Source organism: Felis catus, chromosome B4 (assembly GCF_018350175.1).
Source record: "Felis catus isolate Fca126 chromosome B4, F.catus_Fca126_mat1.0, whole genome shotgun sequence".
Lineage (NCBI taxonomy): Eukaryota > Metazoa > Chordata > Mammalia > Carnivora > Felidae > Felis > Felis catus.
The window spans coordinates 33,463,760-33,491,632 of NC_058374.1; positions in this window are offsets into that span (position 1 = coordinate 33,463,760).

The window sequence follows — 27,873 nt, forward strand, 5'->3', positions numbered from 1 at the left end:
TATGCAGCCATTAGAAGGAAGGAAATGCTGTCATTTGCAACAACATGGATGGAACTTGAGATCATTGAGCTAACAAAAATAAGTCAGATAGATAAAGACAAACACTGTATGATATCACTTATATGTGGAATCTAAACGAGCCAATCTCACAGAAACAGTGTAGAGTAATGGTTACCAGGTGGTTAAATGTTCTCACCACAAAAACGAAATGATAATTATGTCATATGATGTTGGTGTTACCTAACGTTATGTAGTAATCAGTTTGCAGTATGTGTTATCAGATCAACATGTGCATCTTAAACTTACACAATATTATATGTCAATTATATCTCAATACAACTGGAATAAATTGTCTCCAGACATTGCTTAATGGGGTCAAAATTACCTATACTAAGAAGGACTGGCTTAAATGATCCAGTTTGAACCTTGTATTGTCCCTTATGGGGACAGAGTGGTTTTTACTGAATTTCAAATTAAAGCTTGATGCCATTGGAATGTTGTTATGGACTGATCTCATTCTTTATATTTAAGAAGACCCTTGAGAGAATTGTTTTATTTAGAATGAGGAATAGTGGTACTTACCATCAGCAATTGATTTGCTTGTCTCATGTGAACCTAGTAATTGTGTGATTGGTCAGTTACATTTTAAATCATTCTTAGTGCATATATATAAAGCTCAAAGTCATGTATTTTTGCATATGCCCCATTATTAGCTAACATTCTTTCAAGTTAATCATTTTCATTCATTTCCAATTTTTATTTTTGTTAAAATTAATAATTCTTAAAAGTCATGGCACAAAATGAAATGAATGGTGGGCTGCAAAATATAATTTTTCTTATGGAGCATTTTCCAGCTTTGGATCAAAAGAACAATCAAATGTACCCTCCTTTCTTATTTGCACATATGTATCTCTCAATTGATCATAATTGCATACTGCAAGGACACATATGGTTAATAACCCAAACCATATCTTATCAAATGTAGGTGATGTTGGTGATTTTCCTTCCTTTGTTCTTTTTTTCCTTTGTTCTTTCTTTAAACTAGGAAATTACTTACTAAATATTGTAGTGCAAAATTTACTCTTTTTCCAATATTCCACATTTTTTCTAATACTAGCAGTTTATTTGTTTCTGTTTTTGTTTTTTATTTTTGTTTTTGTTTTTTTTTAGGGGGGGAGATTCCTCCTACAGAGAAATCATGGGGTTCTAATGAGGATTCTCAGTACTTAATTACTACTGATCAGATCAGGGGTAGCATCTAACCAAAAGAAACAAATAAAAATCTTGGCCTGAAGCAAAGACGTTAGTTCCTATCTTGTGATGAAGTAGTGAATTGTGGGGCAAGTTGTTCTTGGTAGAAACAGAGACATGAAAATGTTCTACCTTATGGTGATTCCATTCCTGTTCCTGCTTGCCCATAAGTTCAGCTCTACCCATGCTCTTTCTATGGATACATAGGATGGTACCTCAATGGGCATTCTAAATGATTACCAATGAAATATTAGACTGACTAGTCCTCAGATATTTTACAATTCAGCTAAGCAGACAGAACATGCATGCTAAATTTTACAGTAATGGCTATTAAAAAAATCCAACAGGATTTCTGAAATGACCACTGTGGGAGATTTTCATTGGAGGTATCTCTTTAGGGATCAATTAAGAATGGGTAAGATTTAGAAGATTTAAAACTTTGAAAGAGAAATGTAAATATCCCCTGTGTAAAGGAGGTTTTAAGATCCAATGAGCATTACAGGACATTTAATAAAAGGCCTTAAAAGTCAAGCAAAGGCATCTGAAAATAAAAAAGTATTGGTTTGTGAAAAAAAATTTGCATGATAGAAACATTGTAAGAATATGTATATTCATTCCTTTCATATTCTGTCCTTTACAGTCTTTGAATTTTTCTACTTTCTATTTAACTATCTTGCATTTACTACTCTTGTATATTGCTGTGTCCAAACTGTTTTAAATTCATCTCAATGAGTTCTTAATAAGTTCTTAACATCGTGTAATTTATTTCTCAGTTTTACAATTTTTATTCAATTACTTTTTATAAACTCCAACTCTTTGTTGAAAATTCCCAACAGAGGAGGGAAATCTTCCAAATTCGTTCTAGGAGACCAGCATTATCCTGATCCCAAAACCAGATAAGGACACTACAGGAAGAAGAAGAAGAAGAAGAAGAAGAAGAAGAAGAAGAAGAAAAGAAGAAGAGGAGGAGGAGGTGGAGGAGAAAGAAAGAAAGAAAGAAAGAAAGAAGAAAAGAAGAAAGAAAAGAAAAAAGAAAACTAAAGGTCAAATCTTTGATGAAGATAGATGAAAAAAATCCTTAACAAAATACTAACAAACTGAATGTAACAATACACTTTTTTAAAAGTTACTTGCCAAAATTAAATGTGATTTATTCCAAGGATGCAAGTGTGGTTCAATGTTCACAAAGCAATTAACATGATATATTATATTAATAAAAGAAAGGATAAAAATTACATGATTATCTCAATAGATGGAGAAAAGCATTTGACAAATACAACATGTATTCTCAACAAAGAAGGGTTAGCGGGAACATACCTTAAAATAATAAAGGCCATGTATGAAAAATTCATAAGTAACATTATACTCAGTGCATCAATCCACACTTATTTCGTCATTTAATGTGTGACAAAAGAAAAAAAAATATATATATATATATACAATGAGGTAAAGATAGTTTCTTTAATAAGTGGTGCAGGGAAAACTGAAAAGTTGCATGCAAAAGAAGGAAATTGGACTTTCTTATACCATACATAAAAATAAACTCAAAATAGATTAAACACCTAAATGTGAGACCTAGAAACATAAAACTCTTAGAAGAAAACGTAGGCAGTGATTTCTTTGACATTGGGCTTTAGCAACATTTTTCTAGCTATGTATCTTCAGGTAAGGGAAACAAATATACATTAAACTATTGGGACCACACCAAAATAAAAAGATTTTCACAGCAAAGGAAACCATCAACAAAACAGTAACACAACCTACTGAATGGGATAAGATATTTGCAAATGATATATCTAATAAGGAGTTAATATGCAATACATATAAAGAACTTCTACAACTCAACATCAAAAAAAATAATAATCTGCTTTAAAAATCCATTTAAAAATTAAGAGACAAATAGACATTTTTCCAAAGAAGACATTCAGATGGCCAACAGACACATGAAAAGATGATCAACATCACTATCAGGGAAATGAAAATCAAACCCACAATGAAAGAAATCACCTTAAACCTGTTAGAATGGCTAAAATAAAAAAAAAAAAAACAGAAGAAATAACAAGTGTTGGCAAGGGTGTGGAGAAAAAGAAACCCTCATGCACTACTGGTGGGAATGCAAGCTGGTGTAGCCACTATGGAAAGCAGTATGGAAGTTCCTCATAAAATTAAAAATATAATTACCGTATGATCCAGTAATTTCATTATTGGGTATTTACCAAAAGAAAATGAAAACCTGGGGATCCTGGGTGGCTTAGTTGGTTAGGCATCCGACTTTGGGTCAGGTCATAATCTCACTGTTCATGGGTTTGAGCCCCATGTCAGGCTCTGTGCTGACAGCTCAGAGTCTGGAGCCTGCTTCAGATTCTGTGTTTCCTAATCTCTCTGTCCTTCCCCTGCCTGCACTCTGCCTCTCTCTCAAAAATAAATAAAACATTAAAAAATTTTAAAAAAGAAAATTAAAAAACTAATTCAAAAAGATGTATGCACCCCTATGTTTATTGCAGCACAATTTACAATAGCTAAGCTATGGAAGCAATTCAAGCATTCATCCATAGATGAATGGACAAAGAAGATAGAGTATTAGTCCTAAAAAGAATGAGATGCTGCCATTTGCAATAACATGGATGGACCTAGAAGGTATAATGCTAAATGAAATAAGACAGAGAAAGACAAATGCCATATGATTTCACTCATATGTGGAATTTAAGAAACAAGGAAATAAAAAAAATAGATATCAAAAGCAAACAAACAAATAAGAAAACACAGATTCTTAAATGCAGAGAACAAACTAGTGGTTGCTAGATGAAAAGTGCATAGGTAGGATCAGTGAAATAGATAAAGAGAATTGAGTACACATAGTGATGAGGACTGAGTAATTTTTAAAATTGTTGAATCATTGTATACCTAAAACTAATATAATACTATGTTAATTATACTTGAATTTAAAAATTTAAAAAAGGAAAAAAAAGAAAATCTCCATTTTTGTTTTGTTACATCATTCTATTTTTGAATGGACTAAACACAGTTATTTAAAATTCATTGTATCATGAATAATTGGAACATCTGTGCTCTTGTGTTTTTTCTCTGTAATTTATTATTCAGGAAGTCTCGTTCATTGTTGTACTATATTTCATTTATGATCTTGAATTTTATCCTTCCCTTTTTCACACATTGTTTTTTAAATCTCCAGTGCTCTCCCACTTGATTGGGTGTTTTACCTTAGGTTCAGATTTACTCAAATAATTTTCTTTGGCCATGTTAGCAAAATGGTGAAAACAAAGGCTTGAAAAGTGCCTGAAGTTTCCTCTGGCCCTCTGGCTCATCAGTCTTTGCCATGAGAATATGGACACACAAATTTGCCATGAGGTGAGGCTCATGGATCAGACACAAACCATGTAAATTGTTCTAGCCAAATCAGACACTACCTGGCCAAGTGCCAGTCAGGAGAGACTCCAAGAATTGCCCATTTGAGATTACTCTAATTCACCAATGTTAGAATTGTGGCCTAAGTAAATGTTTGTGGCCTTAAAGTTGTTATTTGTTATATAGCATTATTGTGCCAATTGAGAACTGATATATTTAATAGACACAGTAACTTAAAAAACTATATTTCTTTATTTGGAGATAGTGAGAGAGAGCATGTACACGAAAACAGGGTGAGGGGCAGAAAGAGAGGGAAGGAGAGAATCTCAAGCAGGCTCCACACTGTCAGCAGAGAGCCAGGGTTGGGGCTCAGTCTCAGGAACCTCCTGATCATGACCCCAGTGGAAATGAAGAGTTGGACACTTAAGTGACTGAGCCAATAACTTTTAGTTGTATGCTAGATATTGTATACAAAGTTTTTTAGGAAGTTCAGATGACGTTTTGTTCCACAGAGAGGGTTAATACTTAACTATGCTGGTCAGACATTAGGGACTCATTGTTTTAATCCAATCATGCATTTAGCTGGACCAAGGCTGGGTTCAAGTTTTAGTAAAATTTTTTCTATCTCTGGATTGTTTCCTATCCTCAAAAACGTGGCTTCCCAGAGTTTTTACTTAAAAACCTGGTATGTTTTTGTCTCCTCAGTACCTAGAAACTACAAGAATTTTTGCTTTCCCTCTCAGAGATTTTCTGCTTAATCTATGGCCTTCCTCCTGAACATTTCAGAATGTAGCAAATGTCTTAAAGGGAAGAGCTGCTGTGAATTTAAATCTCAAACTCTAACTTTGTCATTCTAACTCTGTACAATCACCAAAGGCTCTGCTAGTTTTTAATCTCTTCCAACAGTGTTTTGTGCTTAAGTCCAAGCATTTAGTTAATATGCATGTCAGCAAAACCCCTAGGAAAAAGCAATTGGAGATTTTCACTTTTTTTTTTTTTTTTGAGAGACAGAAAGAGAGAGAGCATGCGCACAAGCTGAGAAGGGGCAGAGAGAGAGAGGGAGAGAGAATCTCAAGCAGGGTTCATGCCCAGCCAAGTGGATGTGGGTCTCGGCCAAAGACTCCGGGATTGTGATCTGAGCCAACATCAGGAGTCACATGCTTAACTGACTGAACCACCCAGGCGCCCCAAGATTTTCACTTTTAATTTGCTACTCCAAGAAGGACTTTCAACTCTCACTTATTGTTCCTGGAGTGTCTCTTCACAAAGTCCTTTGTCTCTTAAACATTGTGAAACTTTATATTCTAGAGCCAGTTATGACTTAACTGTTCCTGCTTCAAACTTCAGGGGATGCTTTAAGTCAGAAGCCAAACATGTGTCATGTGTTTGAGAACCTTCAATTTCTAACTTTGTCATCTAGCTCCATGTAATTGTCAAAAGCTGTGCTATGTTCTCTGTCCCCTAGAGCAGCTTCAAACTGTGTCCTATACCCCCTGAGACATCTGCAGATCTTCAGTCCTTCTCTGAAAGCTTCTTCCTCCTTGAGAACTTTTCTTTTTCTAAGTCCTGCCTCAGTTCATTCTCTGATCCCTTTAAGACAGCTTTAAGATAGCTTAGCTGGGTAGATGCTCAAGACATCTTTCAAGTTATCATTAATACTGACTAACTAAAATATCAAGTTACTTATGGAACTTGAAAAAAATAAATAAAATTGTCCATACATGTTAAAACAATCTTGATGACTATCATAATTTAAGAATAAGAAATCTCTAAAGCAAGTTTGGTTATTTAATATGATTTAGGGAGGAAGAGCTTTTTTAACTTGGATATTTAGCTGAGAAGAAAATAACAGTATGTGGGGAAAACAGCTGAAAATGGAATGGGTTGACAGAAAAAAAATGTTTGCTTAATTCCTTTTTTATCGTATGTTGAGTATGAGAGGTAAATGTTCTGGCTACCCATTGTTCAGGTGCAATTTCCTTTATGAATATCCGGGAAACTGTTTATAAAGCATTTACAATTGATGGAAGTTAAAAAAGCAAGCACCTTCATTTTTTTTTATTTAGGAACAAAAATCTTACAGTGTTTGAATATTATTTATTGGATTTCCTCTTTGCATTTTCAGGTCACATCCTGCATGCATCCTGCATGCATCTAGTGAACACTAGAGTGATACCATGGTGTTGTTATTGCTATTTTGTTCAGTTCTTGCAGGATTCCATCTCTGCAACCAACCCCTAATTTAGGTAACATCAGTCTGATGTAAGATTTGGGGGCTAAATTAACCATACTATACAATCTTTACTTTGAAGTGCCATCAGATTTTCACAAAGGAACAAATATTTAATTATATCTATGAACATTAACCAAAAACCTGGACCAGTGAAATATGAAAAATGTTCAGAATCCTTAAAAAAAATTACTGCAACATATTTAATGGTTTAATAATGCTGTATTGATAGGAAGACAATTGGTGTAGTACTAATGCTATGGGGTTTAGAATCAGAAAACTAGTATCTGAGTCCAGAATTTGTAGCTATGGACACATTCCATAATCTCTGAAAATCTCACGTGCTTTATGAAGTTGTGATGTAAATATTAAATAAGCTAATACAAACAAAAACATGCTATACAACTGTTTATCTGGATTAAACATATACAATATAAATTAAAATACAAAAAATATTAGTTTATTCCAGTTCTGCAGTCCAAATAATGCTAACCAGGTTAAAGAGTTTACTTATCTACATCAGCAAATATCATAAGCTTGATTAGTTTACCAGTTTGTTTGAGCCAGGAGTTGGAGCCATTTTTAGGAGCAGGTGTGAAAAGTTAACAGAATATTTGTCTATATAGCCTAACTACAAAGTGTTTTCGAAAATATCCATCACCAGAGATTTTAATTCTAGTTCATAAATTTTACTTTTAATATTCCTTTGGAAGACTATAAGGTTCAAAAATAAAAGAATGTAAAATACACAATCCAAATTGTTAAAGGTGGCCAAGTGGTTTGCTGGCTGATGGATACTCATGCTGCTTCCTGAGACATACACAAATCACAAAGTTTTATCAAATGCTGACACTTAAAATAAGTAAAAACATAAACCTTTCTTCAGAATTGGAAAATATGACATTTTTAAAAATACAATTTTTACTTGTTACTGCAAAACATGAATAAATTAGGTTGGAAATCTGTAGGCAGTGGTATGTGCTGTAAAATATTAAAATTATATTTTTACAAATTAATTATCTATAAAAATGACTTAAGCATGTATATAGTTTAAATATATAATCATACTTATTTCATTACATATATAACAGTCAACCAAACATTTATTTTTCTGGAACCTGGTGAAATGAGGCAAAAAAGATCTTGACTCCAAATTCTGTAAGATTTTACAGTCTCATGTGAGAAGTGAACATATAAGTAGATAAGTTAAAAAAATGTGATAAGGGAATTACCATCCTATAACATGAGTTAAGTCTGCAGAGAAGGGGAGCACTTCTTGTCTGCCTATAGAGAGCATACAGTAGAAGTGAAGGTGTAACAATAGGCTTCTAGGGTAAAATGATACTGAAGTTTGATAAATGAAGAGGGGTTTAGCCTGGCAAGAGGTTAGGGAGAGAAGTTTTGAATTACACAATTGTAGTGTATTCAGAAGAGAAGAGTAAAAGATGATGATAAGTAGGCAGAGATCAAAACAAAAAAGTTTATGTATAAACATAAACTTTTTAGAAACTTGTGCATGAAAATTGATAAGTGCTTTATTTCTAACAGTCCCAAATTGGAAATAACCAAAATGCCCATCAACAAGCAAATGGATAAATATATGGTGGTATATCTGTATAATGGAATATTACACAGCATCAAAGAGAATTCTGTATTGAAACATTCAACAATTTGAATGAATCTCAAAGCATTCTGAGTGAAATGAGCCAAGTAAAAATGATGATATCCTATATGATTCTATATACATAAAATTGTAGGAAAACAAACCTACAGTTTCAGAAAGCAAATCCATGGTTGTCTATGAATTGACGGGTGGGATGTTGGAGGTGGGAGGTAGAGAAAGAGAAGGACCAAAAGGGGCAAAAGGAAATTTTTGATGGTGACAGATATGTTCGTTATCTTGATTGTGGTGATAGTTCCTTGGATATACACTTACATCAAAACTCATCAAGTTGCACAATTTAAGTATATACTAGTTATTTACTATACATCAGTAATATATCAGTAAAGCTGAAAAAAGTTTCTAGACAATAGGGAACCCTAAATGTTGTAATCAGGAAGATAACATGGCCAATTTTATATTTTAGGACATATGATATATATCTCTGGTTTCTTATTTGGAGAATGGCAACTGGGCAAATGGTGACAACTCTAAACCTATTCTATTCCTTTGTATAGCTTTTTCAAAAATGGAGTTTATTCAATGCAAGAACTGCTTGATTTATACACTTAGGATTGTCTGATTTATCTATCTACAAGTAAGACAACTGTAGACAACCAGATTGACTAGGTTTGGACAGGCTTAATGTTTGACAAACATGATATTGATTGGTTTATGCTTATAGAAGTTTTATTGATGGTTCTTGTCTGCCTTTATGGACAGCATTATTGCTTTCATTTTATGTTACATTTTACAATACTATGCTTGCACTGTGCTAGGAACTAGAGATTTAAAGTATCTAAAGTGTAGTTCATGCCACTTAGAAGTCATTGTCCAGTTAGTGCATAAAAATATTTTCTTAGAGAGGAAAAGTATAGCTTTCAGTGACTGCTTAATAAGTACATTACATGCATTATATCTCTTAATCCTCACAACCCTATGAGAAATTCATCTTTATCATCCTTGCATCCTACAGAAGAGGAAGCAAGCTTAAAGAATTTTAGTAGCTGGTTCCTGAGCATGTCTAGATGATATAGACTGTATTTGAACCTCGCAGTATAATTGAGGAATCCATATGATTTCTCAACTTTTTTCTTAAGTTTTTCTGCATCTCAACAATTTTCTTTAAGAAATTTGTATTTGCAGAGTATTGAAATGAATGAAGTTATTAATGTATTTATATATTTTGTCTAACCTACTAACTGACTAAACAAATAGCCTTATCATAGGTGAATTGAAATAGAACTGGGACTAGAAATTGAAAAATCAGCAATGTTTTATCCCAGCCATTTCTATGTGCTTGCTTTTTGAACCAAGAGCTGTGATGGTACCGTAAGCTGGTGCCTGACATGAGAGTGTGACTTTTAGAATCCCTGAGGTGATGCTACCCAAGTGTGTTATTTTATTCACTATCTCATCTAAACAAGCAGATGTACAAAAATGCTGTGAGATGTTTTTGATGATACTCTCTTGTTCTTGTGGAAGATAGAGAAAATTGGAGGCCATCTTAAAATCATGTACATAGATTTTATAGATAACATCTACCAAATGTCTTTCTGCACATTTCTACGCATATATGTGGTTCAAAATAAAAACCAATTTATGTACTTCCTTCTTTCATTATAAAAGAAAACATTTTTTAAAAAGCTAAAGTATTTTTTGCTCACTCTGTTAAATTATAAAATGGGTGATGCATTTTTTTTCTTAAGTATATGAAAAGGTAGAACTATGAATACCAGTGGTGCTATCTGCTACTGTTTATTTAATGATGTATTTAACTATTATTCACGATCCTGGAATATGGTTTCCTTCTTTTTTTTTTCAGTTTTGTTTTTTACTAAGTTGAACACAGGTTTGGCCTTTTCTTGGAATCTAAATGCCATTCTTACACCACAATGTTTTGAAATAAGAGAAATTCTTGTTTCATAAATTTATAAAAAAATGTTTTCTGATAATACTCAATATTTAAAAGGCCTAGGCATTCTCACATCATGCTGTGAAGAAGGTATACTTTTGCATATTGTACATAATATAATTTGAAGACATTCATTAAAAACATTACAATTGTCCATTAAAACTGTATTAAGGCTAATACAGCAATTCAACTTATATAAATTTACCTAATGAAAATGGTCAGAAAAATCCTGACATAGATTTACATATATATACAAATGTCAATATTAACTATGGTGCTAAAAACTTGAAAAAACCCTGCATATCCTGCTATAGGAAGATCTCTAAATTATGGAACCACCATAGTTGTTAAAAATGTATGTTTAATAAACATTTAATAATATGAGAAATACTAATAGTACACAGGAAGGTGGAAAATGATACATATTAGACTATTGATACAAACTGTTCAAACTTTAAGAAAACTTTTTTCTTTATGAATTTATATACTTAATTAAAATAAAATATAACAAAATTTTAAATTTATTTTTTCCTATGGAGTTGGAGATGATTTTCAATTTCTCTTTCTATGTTTGTTTCTCCTCAATATTATATAGTATGTGTGCATTCTTTTAAAATGGCAGGGAGCTTATTTCTACACTAGGTGTCCAGTCTGGGGCTGTGGCTTGCTATCTTCCCTCAGGCCTAATGCTGCCCCCAGTGGAGCTTCCTACTCAAAGCTTGTTCTCTTTTCATTCTTGTAGAAATAGATGCATAATAAAATCCTCTGGGATATTTTTTTTCTAGAGAGGGAGAAAAGAACATATTAGCAGTCAGTTATGGAAAATATTGCACCAGCTGACTTTAAAAATTCTAAATTGTATTTAAGGAAACCCCAGATTAACAAGGGGAGGCTCTGTAAGGTTAAACGCCTCATTTTAAGTGTCATGAGGATGGTGGAAACATATGTGACTCACTTTTTCCCAATTATCTCATCATATTCTTATTTTCTATTATTACCCCCCAATAGAATAATAATTCTATTATTAATACCCCCCAAAGGCTCATAATTTATTATTACTTAGCCTAGAAATAAAATGCAATGTTTGGTCACACTTAAAGGAACCTTTCAGTCTGAAAGTTCCGGCTAGTGTTACATGCACAACTAGTCTAGTATTTTAGTCCAAAATTTCTGTTTAATTATTGTTTCTGTGTAAATTTGTGATAGACAGATTGATCTAATTTCTCCATAATATAAATTTGCAAATTAATTCTTGGAGAAAAAAAAATGGTTTCAATTCAACATACTTCAATCTCTTCTCTGCCTTTCCTAATTTTTGCTCAGATCAAGAAAATACCTGGCAAATGAATAATGTATTTTTTTCCTGAACCATTCACATAATTTATTTGGCTCACCCAATAGCCATATTAAAAAATGTTGGAAAAAAATAATAAAAAAAATAAGAAACGTTAGAACACTATTGATTTCTTTATTCCAAGGTATTTAAATGAGGCCCAAAGATGCTAAATTACTTTTCTAAAGTCACAAATTAAACTAGAGAAGAACCAAGCATTCTCACCACAGATTTTTGTAACATTTAGTTCTCTTTCTATTTTTTTTCTTCAACTATAATATATTGGACTGGAATCTGGGCTGACCAAAAAATATAATTTCCATGTAAGTGGATTCTTTGCAGTAGCTGGATCTTGACATGTTTCTGGTCAGAGAAAGGTACAAAGGAGCTAATATTTATTGAATCCTATAAATGCCAGTAGTTATTTTATATAATTCTTACCATAACATGTAAGATTATTATTATGTTCATTTTACAAATGAAAAACCATGAGACAGATTGACTTGTCTGAGATGATGCAGTGTTTGAATGGTAAGAATGTTCAGATCCATACCATGCCCTGCATCACTTGCCCCACAATAGTTGGAAAGCAATACCAGTAATTTTATTGGACATGTCAGGATTATCAGTTAAGAAAGCTTTGACCAGCCATTTGCCATACTCTATGATACCTCTTCAAATCTCAAGTGCTACAAACTTAACGTTGCATAGTCTAATGTAAGTATTAGATTAGTGGAATTCAAGAACCTCACAGAAACTGCTAGAGAGATATTCCTATCAAACCATTATCCCACTCATGAGGATTTCCAAATTGGAATTATTAAGATTCCAAAGGGATTTTATTACTGGATTGTTTCCACCAAAATGCCTAAATATCAATGCCTTAAGATAGACTTTCCTCGTAGGATATATGCCCCAAATTGGTGGATCTGTATCTTCTACATTGTAAGGGATCAGTAAATGTCAATCACTTAAATGAGTGAACTTTATTTTTCTGATATTAGAAAATATAAAAATTAATATAGTGTACAGTCTGTTTATGGTTAATTACTGAAGTCACAAATATTGCCTACTGTTATACAAAAAGCCATTGTCAGACCTTAGTATGAACTTCTGACTTTTAATTCTCTGGCTATAACCACTGATTTAGAGAGTTCTTTCATTTTTGTTATTTCACAAAATAACACATATATAATAAATGGTCAATATGCACATAAACATGAATTAAGTAAAATGTCAGCTGTAAGCCTCACATAGTTTTCTTTGGAAATAGGCAGAATCATATACGAGACCATTCTGGGTCAATTCTCACTAACACTCTGGCCATTCATGCATGTGTCATTTGCCCCACAACCTGTACATTTTCATTGTTGCATTCAGGGCATAATAAACAGTCTTCTCTTTCACAGATAAGTTCCCAAGAGAAAATAGCATATTGTTCATAATGCAATATTTGTTCCAGTAAATTTAAAAAATCCTTTTCTTTCTTGCCTTTCATAGCTTTTTTTTACATCTCTGTGAATACAGTAAGAATGTTTTATACATCAGGTCATCATGTAAATCCTGCAGGCATTTCTTGGAAGAGAACCAAGGTTTAAGTTCCATGAAAATAGAATATTTCAGTTTATTCACGGATTAAATAGAATAATCTCTGATAAGATACAATAAAAGGCTAAATTTAATTTTCATCCATGGCTAAAGACACATGAAACACGTTATAACATTTATAGATCAATAAGTTTTTGATTTTGCAAAATTATCAAATTAATATTGAATTGTTATATTGGCTCAATTTATACTAACACTTTGAGAAATTCAGCTATTCCAATTTAACAATTCCAATAAATACATTTTGTTCTTATTTATCATGTTATCAAACTCACATTTTATTAACTCACTTAGAAATCAAAATTTTTATGGTTTATTTTGTTTAAGACCAAATACTAAACATAAGGGCACAATGTTGATGTTGTTTGACTCTAAGGGAAAAAAAAAAAAAAATCTCACATTGGGGCACCTGAGTGGCTTAGTCTGTTAAGCATCAGACTTTTGATTTTGGCTCATGGTCATTGGATCAAGACCCATATTAGGTTCCATGCTAAGCATGGAGCCTGCTTAAGATTCTATCTCTCCCTCTACCTTTGCCCTTCCCCTTATTCTGTTAGAAAATGCACAAACTCTCTTTCTCTTTCAAAAACAAAACAAAACAAACAAAAAAGTATTCATTTAAAGTATTCATTTAATACCTTTATTTTGTAATTTGAGATCTAAAAATATAAAGAAAAAATTCCTAATTTATATTATTCTTTATTCATTTGTATTTGTGTGTGTATTACATGGTGTGGATATACTATGGATGTAATTTTTTGAAAAGAATCCTTTCATATAACTGCTACATCCATTCGTCAGAAACAATAATTACAAAACACAACAGAAAAATATTTATTTTTACCTTTCTTGTAGTTTGGAATAGGAATTTCACTTTGTTACTCTGAAATCATAGAGAATATTCACATACTCAGATTTAAAATTAGGAAGGTACACAACAAACTGTCAGATATATGAGACCATTTGATTAGATACTTCTTTATTTAATTTTGTGTTTCTAAGGCTAAAGCCTGAGATATACTCTGCATCATTAAAAATATATTTCTCTGGGGAGAGTGTGTATTTTAGCAAGACTGCTTACTTATTTCAGAATACAGAATGGAGGTGAGCCAGACTGAAAGCAAAGTAAACCATGAAAGGACTCATGTGGTAATCTTTGCAAAATATGTCATTGACTTAGACAATGGAAGTGGCCATTTGGTCAGAAATGAGGAGACTAAAAATTATTTAGGAGTCACACTATACATAAACAGTAACTCAAAATAGAACATAGTCCTCAATATAAGAGTTAAGACTCTAAAAATCTCAAAAGAAAATATGTTGTAAATCTTCGTGACTTTTGACAAGGCAAAATTTTCTGATGAGACCAAAAACACAGTCAACAAAAGAAAAAAATAAATAAATTGGGATTCCTCAAAATTAAAATCTATTGTGTTTCAAAGGCTACCATCAACAAATAAAATGAATACTCACAGAATGGGAGATAATATTTGCAAATCATTTATATTAAGAGACTTGTAACTAGAGTATATAAAGAACACTTACAAATGAACAATAAAAGTCAAATAATTTAAAAATGATCAGAAGTTATGAATATACATTTCTCTAAAGAAAATGTATAAGTGACCAATAAGCACATGAAGACATGCTTAATATTATTAGCCATCAGAAAAATCCAAATCAAAACCACAATGGGATACCATTTTATTCCTTTGAGAATTGTTCTAAAGAAAATGACAGCTAATCACAAATGTCAAGGAGAATGTAGAGAAAATAACTCCCCATGCACAGAAGCATGACATATTGCAGCTAATTTGGATGACAGTCTGGCGTTACTCAAAGGGTTAAAAATAGTGTTACCATATGACCCAGAAACTATACTCCTAGGTATATTCCCAAGAGAAATAAAAGCACAAAAACTTATACAAGTATGTTCATAATGGCCTTATTTATAATAGTAAAAATGTGGAAATAGTACAAATGCCCATCAACTGATGAATGCATAAATATCTACAAAATAGAATATTATTTGGCAATAAAAAGAAATGATACATACTGATACATACTACAACATGGATGAATTTTGAAAGCATTATGTTATGTGATAGAAATCAGCTCAAAAATGCATATTGTGTTATTCCATTTATATAAAATGTCCAGAATAGGAAATTTTATACAGACAGCAAGTAGAAGAGTGATTGCCTAGTGCTGGGAGAGTTGAGGAGAAAAGGAAATTAAGTGCTAATAGGTACAAGGTTTCTTTGTGAAGTAGAATAAACATGTTCTAAAACTGATTGTGGTAATGGTTGCCTGAATTTGCGAATATATGTTTTAAAAAAAGCATACCTAAGGGCGCCTGGGTGGCTCAGTCGGTTGAGTGTCTGACTTCAGCTCAGGTCATGATCTCACTTGCCATCTGTGAGTTCAAGCCCCGTGTCAGGCTCCGTACTGACAGCTCAGAGCCTGGAGCCTGCTTTAGATTCTGTGTCTTCCTCTCTCTCTCTCTGCCTCTCTCTCTCTCTCAAAAATAAACATTAAAAATTTAAGGAAAAATATATGTATATTTGAGTTGCAAATTTAAGTAGGTGAATTGGTTGGTATATAAGTTATATATCAATAAAGCTATTATGTAAGGAAAAATATTTAGTAAATAAATTCATGTATTTTGACTATTACTTAGATGTGAAGTAAGAATAAGGGAGGAGGAGAAAAAAATGCTTTAGCCAGTAGGGTAGATGAGAGTGACAAGAAGCACATACAAAAAAAGAAGGTTTATAGAAGATGACTAGCTCAGTTTGGGACATAGCAGGTTTGAGGTGATGTATCCATAACACTAAAGCTCAAGAGCAATGCCTGTATTCGAGATAATAAATTTGGGAACCAGGACCATATAGATGGTATTTGAAGTCATTAGTGTGAATGAGAAAAGGGCTCAGGGCAGAAGAAGCCTGAAGAACTCCAATATGGGCATGGTTGGGAAGAATCAGCTAAAGAGACATGATTTCATGAAATAGTTCATTTCTGTAAGCTAATATGTAACATTCAACACACAAAAAGGATTTCAGGCAAGCTGTATATCATTAATATGCTTTGCTAATACAAGTACTGGTAACAGAAATGAGATCTTATAATAAGGAAAAACATCTCTTTTTTTAATCTTAAACTGATATCAATTCTTTTTTTTTAAGTTTATTTATTTGTTTTTACAGAGATAGAGACAGCATGGATGGGGGGAAGGATAGAGAGAGAGAAAGAGAGAGAATTCCAAGCAGGCTGTTTGCACAGAACCCCACACGGGACTTGAACTCATGAAACTGTGAAATCATGACCTGCGCCAAAACCAAGTCAGATGCTTAACGGACTGAGCCACCCAGGCACCTTGTGATTGTGAATTCTTAATAACTGTGTTGTTTTGGAATAAAAATAGTTTTAATAAGTAAAATTAACATAATTTCAAAATCTAACTTTCTAACTACTTAAAATTGCTCCCGGATTAAACTTGTCACCATATATTTAAATACTACTAGATTGTTAATTCTGTCATTATGTTATGAACTCTTTGAAAGAAAAGTGCTGTTATTTTCCCCTTTAGGAATTCTGTATTTTTAAGAGGTAGTCAGTCTATAAATATAATTCTTTATCCATTGCTAAAGCAATGAACTCCTACAAAGTGGTTAATTTTCAAAAGGAGATCAAAAGGTCTTCTATTACTATATAATTCAGATTGTTTCTATTATAGTTTACTGTTCAGAGTAACATCATTAATGTTTATAACATGCTGCTTGGAATGCTCTGTTCCTCAACATGAACTCTCTAGAACTATTGACTTGGTAGTTAGTTGCTTTTTAAAAACTAATCTACAAATGAGATAAGAATAATTAACTTATTTACTTGAAAACTTTCCAAAATACTTACAAGTCTTAAACCAGAATAACAAAATTTGAAGAGCAATTGCAGATACCCTTCAGCTCTCACAGGCTTTTTTAAAACAAAGGACAAAAATTACCAATATTCTTTTTAAAAATAAGTTTTTTAATGTTTTTATTTATTTATTTTTGAGACAGAGAGAGACAGAGCATGAGCAGGGAAGGGGCAGAGAGAGAGGGAGACACAGAATCTGAAGCAGGCTCCAGGCTCTGAGCTGTCAGCACAGAGCCCAACGTGGGGCTTGAACTCACTGCCTGTGAGATCATGACTTGAGCCGAAGTCGGATGCTCAAGTGACTGAGCCACCCAGGCGCCCCATAAAAATTACTAATATTCTTGATCATGGTGACACTATAACTTAGAATATTTTAGAACATATGACTTGAACATAGGTATGTATTTCTGTCAACTTGTTTACTCAAGGAAGTTTAAATTTTGCTTCTTCGTTTTTAAAAATATGCTCTAAATGGTAACAACAACAACAACAAAACTGTTGGAATGAGGAGTGCCAGTATGATGATTTCTGATTGTTGGAGAAGTGAATAAAGTATGCTAAAGATGGCCAACGGGGCTAAAACAGACTCTGGTCTCTAGCTTAGAGACCCTTCCTCCATGTTCTTCTTCCTTTGTTTGCTAAAACAAACCCCACAGATATGGAGGCTGATGACTATAAATTACTCTCCCCACTTGCATTCCGGGCTCAGACCATTGGAGAAACACTCTGCTCTAAGCCCACTGGTGTTAAATCTCTGATCCACCAAGATCGCTGAGTGCCACTTGGTATTTCCACCAGCGTTCCAGCCTGGTTCTGTAACATACTTGGTTCCCTGACCCCGAAACCCAACCGCACAGGCCCATTGTTGCCACTGGTTTGGGAGAACAGCGAGGTGGTGATGGAGGGATGTATCGCAAGGGCGAATGCACACCCTGCCTGAATTTTGGCAGTCTCTTTCTCGACTGCCTCTGGCTGGCTCCACTCTGTTGTTCCCACCAGACTCAAAGAGACATGGTAGGTGAGGACATGGACCCTATGTCAGAACCAGTAAGGCCGGGGCCCCAAAGAAGTCAGGCCCACCCAAAAGGGTAGAAGGGGGGACCTGATCAATCCCCAGAGGCCTTAATAGGTTAATAGGTCTCACAGGTAGAAAATTTTGCAGGACGGAATGTAATAGACTCTGGTGTGTGTGTGTGTGTGTGTGTGTGTGTGTGCAGCTTGGCTAGGCTTGCTAGTTGAGTTTGAGTTTGTGGCTCCACAGACGGTCTCCCTTAAGGTCCCCAAAAGTCAATGGAGTCTGAATAGGCTCTCCTGTGTCATGGTGAGCGTGTAAGGTCTAGGGCGGTATCGGATCAGATTCCAATTGCAAGTCACAAAGCTGAGTCCGCTACAGCCAAACTTCACCTAAAGTTTCCTTCAGGAATGCGACCAGAGGAGTATCTGATTGGTCCTCTCATCCAAGGGGATACCCTCCCTTTGTCTGTCTTTGCAACACGGAACATGAGAAAGAAATTAATAATGGGATCAAAACAGAGTAAGCCTATAATTTTAGAAGTCATGCTCAAAAATTTTAAAAAGGGATTTTCAGGTGATTATGTGGTGAAAATGATACCCAAGAAGTTAAGGACCTTTTGTAAACTAGAATGGCCCATATTCAATGTAGGATGGCCCCCAGAAGGGACATTAGATGCTCAAATAGTGCAGGGGGGTTGGCTAATAGTCACTGGGAGCACAGGCCACCCTGATCAATTTCCATACATCAACTCCTGGCTTGAAATTGCCCCAAATCCCCCACCCTGGGTGCGATTCCTCATTAGCAAACAGAGCCAGGCAAAGGTTTTAGCCACTTTGTCCAGAGGCTCACCCAGGGAGCCAAAGAAGCGACCCACCGCTCCTCTAATATTTAAAGGAGACATGGAGGAAGATATTGTCTTTCCATCTCCTTATGACTCGCCAAGCTCCCTCCCCACTACCCTTGAGCTTGAAACTCCTCCCCCATCTGTCTCTCCACCGCTGCTGCTGCTGCCACAGGGGCCACTGCCTGCCACTACAGTTGCCAGAGTTGGCGCCGCCCATCTCCCTGCCCCTCTTGGACTGGAGAACCCTCTCCCACAGGGGCCAGCAGCCAGACTGTGCCCCAACCCAGACCTGACGCTCTCCAAATGCCTGTAAGGGAGACTAGACAGCCTGAAAAACAGAATGAGGATGGAACACTCCAGCCCAGCTGTTCCATGATGTATTATGAACCTTTCTCTACAGCTGACCTCCTCAATTGGAAACACAATACTCTATCATACTCTGAAAAGCCACGAGCAATGGTAGACTTGATGGAGTCCCTCTTCCAGACCCACTGACCAACTTGGGAAGATTGTCAACAGTTACTTCATACTCTGTTTAATACAGAAGAAAGAAGAAGAATGAGAGAAACACAACAGTACTTAGAATATCATGAACCTCTGGGGATTAATGACCCTGCTGTCTGGGCTCAAGCTGCTGCACCTGAAGAATGCCCAACATGGGATTTCACCACAGAAGAAACAGGCTCACATCCGATGATACCAGGAAACCCTCCTCCGGGGAGTCAGAGCTGGAGCCAAAAAGCCCATGAAGTCTCCCGGAGACTACTATAAAAGATTATGTGAAGCATACTGTGTATATACCTCATTTGACCCCGAGGCACCAGGAAGTCAACAGATGGTAAATACCTTTTTTCTGGCACAGGCTGACCCAGATATCAGAAGAAAACTCCAGAAGTTGCAGCGCTTTGCCGGGATGAATATCACTCAGCTGATAGAGGTTGCCAATAAAGTTTTCATGAACAGAGAAGTCTCATCCAAAAAAGAATCAGAGAGAAGACTAAAAAATAAGGCCACCCTTCTCGCAGCAGCACTGAAAGAAACAGATGCGGCAAAGACAGGAAGACCCCAACCACCGAAAGGGGGGAAGCCCAGAGCTCACTTAGCAAGGGACCAATGTGCATACTGCAAAGAGAAGGGACACTGTAAGAATGAATGTTTGAATTGGAAGGGTCCTCAAAACCCAGCCGATATTGGGAGGAACCTTGAGGCAAGAACCTCTTTGGTCTGGCTGGGGTAGAATTGGACTGAGGAGGACTGGGCTCTTTCTCTCTTGGCCCCCATGAGCCCATGGTCGAAATAAAGTTAGGGGGCTGAACAATAACTTTCATAGTTGACACTGGGGCTGAATACTCCATTGTTACTTCCCCAGTGGCGCCCTTACACCAAAAGACAGCAACCGTACTTCGGGCTACTGGGACACGGGTGATGCAGCAGCCCTTCTGTCAAGCTCGACAATGTGAACTTGGGGGTCACAAGCATAAGTTCTACTTACCTGACTGCCCAATTCGTCTCCTGGGCCAGGATCTGCTCTCCAAACTTGGGGCCCAGATAACTTTTGAACCCACTGGACACACTAGCCTCCAGTTAAACCCAAGGCAGAAGGAAACCCTGGTCTTGGCGATTACCCTGCCAAGAGAAGAAGAATGGAGACTATTCTGTGCCCAGGCCTTACCCTGTAGCCCCTCAGAATTCAGGCTTACATTCCCTTCCATATGGGCTGAGGATAACCCACCTGGACTAGCTTGGAGTTGGGCCCCATCATTGTTGACCTGATCCCTGGAGCCCAACCCCAGAGACAAAGGCAGTACCCCCTTCCACTCAAGACTAGAATGGGTATACAAGAACACTTGACCAAGCTCAGAGAAGCAGGTATTCTAATTCAGTGCCAATCGACTTGGAATATCCCGATCTTGCCAGTCAAGAAACCAGGAGGGGGATACCAAACAGTACAGGATTTGAGGACCATTAACCAAATAACTTTTTCCTTACACCCAGTGGTTCTGAACCCATATACTCTCCTAAGCCAAATTCTGGGGTCAGCCAGATGGTTTACATGCCTCGACCTAAAGGATGCTTTCTTCTGCCTCTCCCTGGCTCCTCAAAGTCAACCATTGTTTGCCTTTGAATGGACTGAGCCTGTCACAGGGTGCTAGATGCAGCTGACCTGGACACGATTTCCCCAAGGTTTCAAGAACTCAGCCACTCTTTTTGAGGAAGCACTAGCTGAAGATCTCACTGACTTTCCAAGGGAAACCACAGGGTGTGTCCTCTTCAAATATGTAGACGACCTTCTCCTTGCCAGCGACACCCAAGAAGACTGTATGAAAGGTACCAAGGCCCTCCTGCTGCTCCTATCCTACTCAGGGTACTGGGCCTCTTGGAAAAAGGCACAAATTTGTCAGCAGCAGGTCCCATACTTAGACTTCCTCCTCACAAAAGGAAAAAAGAACTAGGACCGGAAAGGAAGAAAGTTATCACCACACTGCCACAGCCCCAAACAAAACGAGGCTTGCATGAATTTTTAGGGGCCACAGGGTTCTGTCGCATTTGAATTCCCAGATTCTCAGCCATAGGGAGGCTCCTCTATGACCTGTTGGGAGGGCTAGCCCGGGAGCCCTTCCCATGGACTGAGTAGGCAAGGGCCGCTTTCACAGAAATAAAGTTGTCTCTGGGACAAGCCCCAGCCCTGGGTTTGCTTGACATAGAAAGGCCCTTTTACCGCTTCCTAAATGAAAAGACAAAATAGCTCTTAGAGTGTTCACTCAGAGCATGGGGCCTTGACAATGGCCAGTGTCCACCTGTCAAAAAACTTGATCCTGTGGCTGCAGGATGGCCACCGTGCCTCAGAGCACTGGCAGCCACAGTCCTGCTCATCAAGGAGGCAGACAAACTCACACTGGGACACTTAATGTTAATTAAGGTCCTACATGCAGTTATGTCCCTCATGAGCACCCAAGGATATCATTTCCTCTCCAATTCTCAGCTGACACAATACCAAGGCCTTCTCTATGAAAACCCAAGGGTCACTCTTGAAAGAGTAAGAACACTAAACACAGCCACCTTCCTTCCCACGGAGGAGGGAGAACCCAACCATGACTGTTCTGAAGTAGTGGATGAAGTCTATGCCAGCTGCCCGAACCTCCATGACCAGGCTACAACAAGCCCAGAGATCACCCTGTTTAGCGATGGGAGCAGCTATTTACAAGAGGGAAGCTGAAGAGCAGGATATGCAGTAACCACAACCACTGAAGTTCTGGAAGCCAAGGCCTTGCCAGAAGGATGGTCAGCTCAACAAGCTGAACTGTATGTCTTAACCTGAGCCCTCATCCTTAGCAAAGGTAAACGAGTTAACATCTACACTGATTCCCAGTATGCCTTCGCTACTGTGCATGTACACGGGGCCACCTATAAAGAAAGAGGCCTCCTTACTGCTGCAGGGAAAACTATCAAAAACAAGGACGAAATACTAAAGCTTCTTGAGGCCGTATGACTCCCCGACAAGGTAGCTATCCTACACTGCAAGGGACATCAGAAAGGAGACGACCCCGTAACTCAAGAAAATCACCTGGCTGACAAAACAGCCAGAGCAGCTGCCTGTGGTGACCCAGGAGAAGCTCCTACCTACACTATGACTTTTGCACCCCAGAGGGAAGCCTCCCCAGCCCTGCACACAAATGAAGAACGAAGTTAGGCCTCGACAGAAGGGGGCACACTAAGCAAAGAGGAATGGTGGGTCATGCCAAATGGGCACATCTTTGTCCCATCGTCTATGGGAAAACACCTAGTGAAGGAATATCACCAACTCACATACTTATGGAAAACTGCACTGGAGGCACTCCTCAAAATCAACTACTATATCAGCCAGTTGCTGCCATTATGCTGGGTTGTCAGTGAACAATGTGTAACGTGTGCCAAAAACAATGCTTGGTCTGCCCCACGGCCCCCGCCTGGTATGCAAAGGATGGGAGCTGCCCCTTTTGAAGACTTAGAGGTGGACCTTAGCAACATACAACCAAATAAAGGGTTCAGGTACATTCTTGTAATAATCTGCACATATTCAGGATGGGTCGAAGCATTCCCGACCAGAACAGGATGAAGTTGTGAGGTGGCCAAAGCCCTTCTATGGGAGATTGTGCCTTGGTTTCGTCTACCCTTAACCATACACAGTGATAATGGACCTGAATTTGTGGCAGACATGATACAAACCCTGACAAAGTCCCTCAACATTACCTGGAAACTGCATACTGCTTACCGACCCCAGAGCTCAAGGAAAGTAGAGCGGATGAATCACACCCTCAAGGAAACCCTGGCTAGGTTCCACCAAGAGACTAATCTCCCATGGCCAGATTTACTACCGCTGGCCCTTCTGCATGCCCAATGCATGCCCGGGGCACTGAGATTCTCCCCTTTTGAGTTATTATATGGGAATATGGGAGACCCCCCTCCCCCCCCCATGTTTAGGAAAACTCCCAGAAGACCTACACCAGATTGGATACAAAGGGAATAAGTGAACAGCTCCAGACCTTGGGGGCAGTCCTAAATAAATTACAGAGATATACCATAGGGAGGCCCTCAATTTCCTTAGGGACCCCCGTTCACCCATTTCAGCCAGGAGACTCGGTGTGGGTCAAAGATTGGAAGAGGGAAACTCTTAGACCATGGTGGACTGGGCCTCATACTGTTATTCTAACAACTCCTACAGCCCTTAAAGTTTCAGGTATCACCCCATGGGTCCATCACTCCAGAGTTAAGGCCAACTCTGAAGAACCCACAACCTGGTGAAGTGATCCAAATCCAGTCAACCCACTTAAACTGACCCTCAAAAGGGGAACTGACCCCTGTGACTTCCAGCCATACTCCAGCCACACCCCATAAGCTGGCTGGCCTGTGCGCGGCAGAAGCCTGAGGAATCAATGCGTGAACCTAGCCCAGGGGTTTGGATGCAACTCTGCCAGCCCTTGCTCCTTACTGGTGTTATAGACCTGATCTTACTTCTTACTGTTGGGCTGATAGAGACTGAACCAACAAGCTGAACATGGGACAAAAGATGCATGCTGGGTCTCACATACCTCCTCTGGATGGGAGGATTACTAAGTATTGCCTGTATATTATGATAACCTCTCTCACCCTCATATCTGCTGCTTACCCACTTTGCCCCCAGGATTGTTATATGACATTAAGGGAGTCAAGGGCATTCAGCACCTTGACCTCCCTCCACAAAAATTGCTACAAGGGAAAAACACTCTCTCTCTGTCATTCACCCAGTGCCCCAAGGACTGTAGAGATAACCCAAAATGTCAGGAACCCATGTCACAACAAGGGCCTCCAGAGAGGGAAGTGAGCTTGCTACACTTACCTTCCTCAATGGAGGATCTCAGATGGGGGAGAGGTGCAAGTCAGGGCCCTTCAAAAAGTTATAAAGGATACCCAGGATAGGGTAATACAAGCCATAAAGGTGACCACTCCCCCAGCAGCCTACAAAGGTTTGAACCTTTCAGCCCTCAATCAGATGCTTACCAATTCCCCCACTACAGCGTTGGGCCAACACTACTGTACAAGTCCCCCATAAAATACATAATCACACCCAAACCTGCTGGATGTGCTTGCCCCTCAGCCAGAGGGCTTACTTAGCCACTCCCATCGCTTTGACTTGGGAAGCTTCTGAAAATCTCAAAACCAACACCTCTGTCTTAATTGAACCCCTGGCTGCTGGGGTCCGTCTCACAAATGACGACAATCTAATCTGTACAGTCCCTGAAGGTATGAAAGGTACCTCTCTATGCAGAAGAAATTTAACCTTAACCCCTGGGGTGTTCTATCTGTATTCTAATACTGATAGAACTACTGATGCTTAGTGGCCAATTGAACTCATATATGTTATTCTGTCTTCCTAACCCCAGAGATATCCATATACACTGAAGATCAGCTCCTAACAGCCTTTAGCCCCAAGCCCGGGCTAAATGGGCAGCCCTGTTGCCCATCCTGATAGGCGCAGGAATTGCAATAGGAATAGGAACTGGAATAGGGGACATAGGTTCATCTGTAGGACTGTACCATAGACTATCTCAAGAGATAAATGAAGACATGGAACAGACATGGCAGATTCTCTGTTAACCTTACAAAACCAAATAAACTCTCTGGTGGCAATGACCCTCCAAAATAGGTGACCCCTTGATCTCCTCACCTCAGAAAAAGGAGGGACTTGCATTTTTCTTGGGGGGGGATTGTTGCTATTTCGTAAACCAATCAGGAATAGTTATAACTAAGGTTAAGAAACTCAAGGAAAGAATTCAACTTAGACAACAGGAAAGTATCAATCAATGGAAAGGATGTGATCTCACAGATTGGGTATCCTGGCTTCCTGCCCTGGTGGGGCCCCTCTTCTCCATAATTTTACTTCTATCCATCAGCCCCTTATACTGAATGCCATGGTACGTTTTATTGAAAACACTGTTACTCGCCAAACTATTGCACGTATCTTAGCCTTCCGAGAGTACCAGCTTGTAAAACTGAAAGCTGATGCCTACTAAAGGTTTTTTTTTTTAAGGCATCAAAGGGGAGAATGTTGGAGAAGTGAATAAAGTATGCTAAAGATGGACGATGGTGCTAAAACAGACTCTGGTCTCTAGCTTAGGGACCCCTTCTCTGTGTTCTTCTTCCTTTGTTTGCTATGTGTGCTAAAACCCCCACAGATATGGAGGCTGAAGACTGTAAATTGCCCTCCCCACTTGCATTCTGGGCTCAGACCTTTGGAGAAACAGTCTCCTCTAAGCCCGCTGGTGTTAAATAAATCTCCGATCCACCAAGATCTCCGAGTGTCGCTTGGTTTTTCCACCAGCATTCCAGCCTGGTTCCATAACATGATGAATTTGCTAATATGTTTGAAATATATTCAGAAATATTTCTGTAGCAGGAGCTAAGGAGTTTATCAGTTACAAATCATAATTAATATATCCCCTCCTCTTCCACCTAAAACATACCCAATGGAATAATATGTGTATATCATTATCATGCACCTTACAAGACCAATATTATTTTGATTCCAAAATTGTAATCTGGACTATTGCTTGGAACACATTATCCTCTTTGTCAATATTAAGGAAGGTCTAGAAAGGCCTCAAAGGCATCACATGCAAGTGAGTCATGAAGAGTCACTGTAACATAAAAATGTTGGCAAAAGATGGTACAATACTCACTCTTTCACTAGAGTAAGTGATAGGATATTTTTAATGCTCCTCAACTTCTCATCTCAAGGTCTGGTGAGTAGGAGTTTCATGGAAGAAGTGAAAGGAATGCAAACAATTCTCATCCCTTGAGGTGCACTGAGGGGCAGGGTACATTTGGAGTATTGGGGCTCCTTTGACTTTTGAGAGATAAACTGAATCAGAGCAGATTTTAAAGAAAGGAAGCAAAGAGCAGAAAGAGTTGGTTTGACCATTGGCTCCAGGAGGGAGGGATTAAAGAAGTGTTTGATGCTTTCCTTGCATTGTCTAACTCTAATCAGTAAGAGAAAGAGCAAACCAGTTATGAGACAAAAGCTAGTATGCATTTAAAAAGAGGAATTCTCAATCAGGAAGATGCATTAGTCATAGTGGTTACAGTCTGATGTCAGGCAAATGTTGTCCTATTTTAATGATAATGAGTCAAAAGGAAGTTCAACTGAATAAAGTAAATTTGAGTTTTATATTCTGTTGGATGTGGAAGGTAAAGGAAAGATAGACTTCTAGGAATTTTTCTCAAACATTATAAATTTCTTCACATGAAGCAAACTTCTTATTTTTTTTTAATGTTTATGCACCCTTGAGAGACAGAGAGAGACAGAGCAAAGCAGGGGAGGGGCAGAGAGAGAGGGAGACACAGAATCCAAAGCAGGTTCCAGGCTTGGAGCTGTCAGTACAGAGCCCTACGCATGGCTGGAACTCACAGACTGTGAAATCATGACCTGAGCTGAAGTCAGACACTTAACCGACTGAGCCACCCAGGCACCCCGAAGCAGACTTCTTGATAAGTAGCTGAAACATATATTATTAACATTTCCTAAGTTAGTATGTCTCTATTTTCACATTTAAGATAATTTACTTTAATATTTAAAGCTTTAGCATTCACCATTAAATAAATTTATGATCAAAAAAAGAACTATTGCAATTTGTATAGTGGATTATCTTCCTTTTGAAATATTTTGGAAAGAAGAAAGAAAAAATAATCAAATATATCTCTATATTTGAATTTCCATATAATTTGTATGGACTTGAATGATTATGACTATATAGAGTTTTATAAAAATGCAAAATTCTGTATTGTTGCTTTTAGCTTCATTTTATGAGTTAATGAGGCAATTATGCTGAGAAGCGAAAAAGATAATAGATAATCTAGATCTTTCTTTTATGCAATGTTTTCTTGACTGTACTGGAGTAACAGAGGAAGGTACAAACTGCTTTTGACCTCCCAGGGCACTTGGAATTAAATACAATATGTCAGACTTATCTTAGCACACACCATTATCATACTTCCCAACATATTAGATATGGCCCTTGCTTCCCAGTGGATGAAATGCCAGCTACAACAACATGTGACCAGTTATACTGCCATCTTAGTAAGGAAAACAGCTCATTAGAAGGTAATGATTTCCATTTACATAAGCTCTATCAGTGAAACTGATTCTTCTGCTTCTATTTTTTGTATTGTTTTGCATTTGTGGGAGACTATTTTTACTCCCATGCCACCCATGCCATT